This window comes from Apodemus sylvaticus, chromosome 9, assembly GCF_947179515.1.
Source record: "Apodemus sylvaticus chromosome 9, mApoSyl1.1, whole genome shotgun sequence".
Classification (NCBI taxonomy): Eukaryota; Metazoa; Chordata; class Mammalia; order Rodentia; family Muridae; genus Apodemus; species Apodemus sylvaticus.
Window position 1 is genome coordinate 96,153,115 of NC_067480.1, and position 6,192 is coordinate 96,159,306.

Sequence of the window (6,192 nt, forward strand, 5' to 3'; positions counted from 1 at the left end):
TTGCACTGAATGTGTATATTGCTTTTGGTAAGATCGGCATTGTTAATATATTAATCCTGCCAATTCATGACCATGGGCGATCTTTCCATCTTCTGAGGTCTTCTCCAAAAATCCTGCTCCAGGTACCTTCCCAACAGAATGAATAAGGGTTCCATTTTGTCTGCATTTTTGCAAGTATTTATTGTAATTTTTCTTTTCAGGGAAAATGCTAACATTTATTCTCAATAAAACATAGGGGAAACAGTAACTGGGCAGGTGGTACCAGTTCTTAGGCCTTTGCTGGTAAGGTCTACCTCAGGTCAACAGAGGCTCTCTAGGCAGAGAGGACAGATTGGACCTGTGCTTGACAGAATGGTTCACTTTGGGACTCATAGATTGGCCCTTTCCTTCTTTTGTACTTTGATGTTGCTCACAGATTCTAAGGACAATGCCTGGCTGCTGTTGGTTTTCAATTATTCCATGTCGGAATGAAAAGTTGTGCTCATCAGGACATCTATATGGACAGGTAGCCATTCCAATCTTCTTTTTAATTTGTCCTGCATCATAGGCTCTCTGGTGAGCAAGACTTGACTGCTGCTCGTCTCCAACTATTTTGGAACTGTGGGGATGGCGGTTCCTCTCGGGACTGGGGAGGTGGTCAAAGCCTCTTCATTTCACACTGTGTGGATGTTGGTCACAGGTTCTCTGGGCATTAACACCCAGTGGTGCTTTTTCTCCAATTTCTCCGTAGCTAAATGAAAGGTTGTGCCACTTGGAGTTTCCATGTGGACAGGAGCCCATTCCATTCCTTGTACTTTGACCAGAGTCACAGGCTTTCTGGTCAGCAAACTCTAACTGCTGCTTGTCTCCAGTTACTCTGTGACAGCATGCATGATTCTTTCCCTTGAGAGTGAGGAGGTTGTCAAAAGTTATTCTATTCAGGATATTCAGATGATGGTCACAGGCTTGCTGCGCATTAACACTGGGCTGTGATTTGTCTCTGATTTCTGTGTATCTCGGAGAATGGTTATGCATCTCGGGGCTTCTATGTGGAGAACACTCCTTTCCACTCTTTGATCTAATTTTATCTTGGTCAGAGACTTCCCAGGCAGCAACACCTGTTGTGCCTGGCCACCATTTCCCCTGTCCTTGACTGGATGGTTCTCTTTGGGACTCAGAGGTTGACCATGGCCCATTCCTTTTCTTTGTATTTTGATGGGGTTCAAAGGTTTTATAGCAAACCCCTGGCTCTTGTTTGCCTCTAATTTCTGTGTATGTGAATGAATTGTTGTGACCCTTGGGGCTTTGATGTGGAGAGCCTCCCATCCCAATTTTTGTTTTATCTTGACCTAGGTCACCAACTCTCTGGCCAGCAACACCTAACTCCTGCTTGTCTCCAAATTCCCTGTAGGAATATGGAAGTTCATTCCCCATGGGAGTGGCGTACTGGTCAAAGTCAAATCTTCCCTTTGCTTTGTTCAGATGTTGTTCACATAAGCGCTGGGCATCAATGCCTGACCACACTTTGCTCCAATTCTACTGAACGTGAAAGGGTGGTTGTGCTTCTCAGGACAGGTGTGGCTACTGCTCATTATTTTGCTTCTTTACAATGTTTTGGGTCATAGAGACCCTCAGAAATATAGGTGGAGTTATCCAAGTGGAATGTCGATTCCCTTTTATACTCTTGTATCTGGGTCACAGGATCTACGGTGAGATTTGATGGCTTGTCTTCATTATCCTCCAGGTTCTGGAGCAGAGTATTTATGCGGTATTGTAGCTCAACTGCTGTACTGTAAATGAGATTTTCCCTATCTACTTCCTCTTATAGGTCCATAACTGATAGAGGACTTTGATTCCTCAAAGAATCTCCCTGTCCCTTGCATTTTGTGCTGATGTTTTCAAATTGTAGAACATTTCTGTTGATGTTCTTCAATGAGCTTTTTTAATGAGCCACTCTGTCTCCAGCTATTTTAATGTCCCCTGAGTTTTGAATAGGAGGTGTTTGGAGATGGTCTACAGGCTCAAAGCCCTTGAGAGAGATATTGAGGACTTGACCATTGGGAATCTCACTAGATCCCACACTCACCCTCCATGCATGAGGTAGCTCTTCTTTTACCTTCAGTATGTTGGTTTGTTTGGTTCAGGGCTGAGGGTTGGTGCACTCAAGTGGGGATGTCGTGAAGCTGCATCTTGATACTGCATCCTGGGTGCATGCTTGGCCATTCCTTGGCTGGAATTTGATTTCAGGGTGCCTCTAACATTTGCTTGGATAGTTTTCCTCTGCTGGTGTTTTGCCTGCAAGCAGGAAGTATGGGGTTGAACACTCTTGTTTCTCAGCCATTGATCTGGATGGGACCTTTCCGGCCCATGATTGGCAGCAGGTGGAGGGATTTTTGGGTCTCCCGAACCTCTGGAGGCGAGTGTTCAAACAGAGGATGTTGCAGCTTGGCAGATGATACCGTTTCTACCCTTTTCCCTCCTGGATCTTGGTGGTGCAATTTTTCCAGGATCATTGCAGTCTTGGAATAGAATTCAGCCTTTGAAACAAAGGGAAATCTCCTTCCGTGTTTCACAGGAAGCTGTGTGATGCTTGCTTCCAGCTTCATTTTTGTATTTGGATCAATGAAGGAAAGATCATTGCTGGTGTTTATAGAGAGCAGCTTATCTGTCTTCAGTGCAGGGTTCCTGGGCTCCAGACCCTTCCCATGGGTGCTGCTTGAAGTACAAGGCAGATTTTTGTCTCCAACCCTGTTAAATATGTCCGAATTAGCACTGGCACTCTTTAAGGGAACCACTGTGGGCACAGAACCCATCATCTGGCTGCATTTATTGTGTTTGGAATTGAGGATGGAGGGCTGGGGAGGCTGGTTAAGTTCAGGCTGGAACTTGTGAAAACCACCACAATGTGCTTGGTAGTCTTCCTGAAGCTTTATCAGTTCCCCAGATGGACAGAATCTGACATGGGTACCTTTGTGTTCTCCCACATTAATTGCCTTCTTTTCATGCTGTGGGACCTTGTGATGGTGGATCATTTGATAATGCCCAGGAAAAATGGAAGCTGATCTGATAGCTTTACAGGGAAGACTGTCCCCAGAGAAGTTGTCAGTGGGCTGGCTAATGGCTGCTTGACATTTTTGTATGTCATAGCCTGTGATGTCGTTCCAATTTAGTCTGTGTTGCCAGGGCTCATTTACATTTGAAGGGGATGTCTGTATCCCTATCTCAGTGGTAGGACATTCTCGTTCTCTTCTATGGGCCCTTCTCTGGAAGGAAGAATGTCTTTGGTTTGGTATAGAGCTTTGGAGGTTTTCTGGTTCCTGGACCCCTATCAGGCCTACTAGGCTCTGTGCAAATGTTGGTGGGGCGAGTGCTGGTCCTGGAAAAGCTGTGGAGATTCTTTAGACACAGATAAAGGTTGGTTAGGGTCACTTGGATCATTACACCTCTCACATTTACGTCCTCCTGGGGAGGATTTCTTGGAGACCCAGGCAGTAGCCACAACTGCCTCAGAGAGCACAGAGGATATGCCTCATAAAAGTTGGTTCAATTTCTGGTGTATAAGGTCCTCTAAGATCTTGAGGTAAGAAAACAGCTGCGGGAGGGAAAGCTGGTTCAGTTTCTCCTTAGAGTATCAAAAGGGGTGGGGAAAGGAGTCTAGTAAAGGATGATGGATGGGCCTTTCCATAGGTCGTGATGCATTCTGGGTATCTTGTGCATCCTTTTGGCTGTTTCTGCAAGCTTTCACAGTAGCAGTTTTCTTTCTGCCCTTCCTCTGCGCCCTCTTCACCACCTGCCAGTTAGAAACAATACAAATGAGCTGGGGTTCCTTCTTCTCTCTGGTAGAGAAGCTGCCTGCTCTGTGTGCTCATGGATAACATGAAATCCACATTTCTCAGAGAGCTCTCTCTCATTCATCCTTGACTCATTCATATTGTGCATAAGCACATTCCTTTTGTCCTTGTTGGGAAATCAGCAGAAAAAGACTGTCTATGTCAGACTTACCATGGATGTCCTCGGTCAGTGTTCCTCAGACAGGATCCCTCAGACAGGACCTGCCCAAGGCTGAGATCTGTAGCTGCCTGGAGACTGTCAGGTGATGTCTGCTGCCTGAGGCCAGAGCAGACCCAAGCCCTGATCTGAGGCCCTTGGTCTATCACCTGCTCTTATCAGCTCAACATAAACAAAAGCAAGTGCTTGAGTAGAGGGCAGATGACCTTTCTTAGAGCTTGTCCTGTGTCCCCACAATCTCAGAAATGCAGTCTGTCCATGGAGGTACAGCCATTCTGAGTTTCCTCTCTGCCACCCTGTATATATGGTCTGAGAGCTTCAGGCACACAGCTCAGGCCTCTATCTCCTCTGCCCTGCCTGCAGAATGATGTGCTGCTGCTACTCCTGGAGATTTCTACTCTCCTGTCTGTAGCTAGACTTTAGGTTCTTTCTTTGAACCGAGAAAAGGATTCAAAGAATCCTTATGAAAAAAGAATGGAATGGAAAGCGGGAGATGTTATTGTTAGACTATTTCTTATAGTTAGGCGGGTTGGTTCCTTTGGGGTATGTTTAATTTTGACCTTCAGGATACCAATTTCTTCTTCTTCTTCTTCTTCTTCTTCTTCTTCTTCTTCTTCTTCTTCTTCTTCTTCTTCTTCTTCTTCTTCTTCTTCTTCTTCTTCTTCTTCTTCTTCCTCATTCTTTTCACACGTATACTTAACAAACCACGAATACCAGAAAAAGGATAGCAAACAACATGCTTCTCAAGGCCCTAGCATTTATCTACCCTCTAAAAAGTCCCCAGAATTCCAAATATCATACAAATACCAAAACTGTCTGCTGCTGGCAGGATCATATCCCTGCTACAGCACGAGGCAAATCATAGTCAGCTACTGTGCACAATCAGAAAGAATCCAAGATCCTACACCTGAAATTAAAATAAATGATATTCTTATATTTTTGTTTTTTTAAATAAAACAGTCCAATTTTTTTCACTACACATGTCTTTCTCGGGAATGTGAGAGTAAGAATCTTGAACTGCTGCTCTATTTTATGTCAACCAAGGCTTTCTCACATTTGGGGTATTCTTTTTGCTCCCAGGTGGTGGTGACTCTGGATACTCCTTCAGGAATGAGATTAGTAGGTAAAAGAGCCCCACTCCGCACATTACTGCAAAGCCCATGTCCACTACTAAGGACATGGAGCTGGGGATCTTCCACAAGTTAATAACGCTGTTTATCAGAAGGAAAAAATTCTCCATCTTCTGAATTGCAGTGTAGCTTACAGGCCACTGAGTCCTGAAGTACAACACCTGACTTGTCAAGGTGCTTAGTGCACATCACACAACTGAGGCCTCCTCAACATAAAGGACAACTGGAAGGTAGGAGGGTCAACAGGCCCTTCCCAGCCTCCACCCCAGGAGCCCACCCACCTCCTGGCTTTCTCTATTCCCTCCTTCCAAATCCTGCCAAATCCTGCTGCTGAGACAGTCAAAGAAAGATCTCTGTTCATGTATTGATTCTCTGCCTAAGCCCCAGAACTCTTCTGTCATCTGTCTGCTTGAGTCCATCAGATCAAATATCCTCCTTGGGAAGCCTCTTAATAACATGGGCTTCATTATGGAACTTGGGTTGTTTCTTAGGGATTATTACTTTTAAGCTTCTGACTGCACATACAGGTCTCTTCATTCTGAGATCATAGCTTACCTTTTTTCCAGTAAATTATTTTTATTGTTTTATTTATTTACATTTCAAATGTCTGCCTTCTCTGTCTGACCTCAATTAATGCCCTACCCCATAACCACCTGTTTGCCTCTAAGAGAGTACGTCCACCTGTTGTACTCTCTCACTCCTACCACTCACCACTGTAGCATTTCCATTCTCTGGGGCATCGGGTCTCCTAAGAAACAAGCACATATCCTCCCACTGAGACCAGATGAGGCAGTCCTCTGCTACATATGTCCCGGATGCAAGGTACTAGCCCATATGTGCTCTTTGGTTGGTAACTTAGTCCCTGGGAGCTTTGAGGGATCCAGTTAGTTGATACTGCTGTTCTTCCTATGGGGTTGCAATCCCTTAAGCACCTTCAATCCCTATATCTTCCACTTGAGTCCCTAGGTTCAGTCCAATGATTCGGTGTATCTGCATCTGTCTTAGGTGCTGGTAGAGCCTCTAGGAGTACTGTGAAACCAGACTAGTGTCTGTAAGAACTTTTTAGCATTAGTAA

The 6,192-nt window shown here is 44.9% G+C and overlaps 1 pseudogene; it reads right to left on the reverse strand.

The window, feature by feature from the left end:
• Window positions 1–294: 294 nt before the first annotated feature.
• Window positions 295–5,227, reverse strand: LOC127691982 (uncharacterized; annotated as a pseudogene).
• Between the last annotated feature and the right edge of the window lie 965 nt (window positions 5,228–6,192).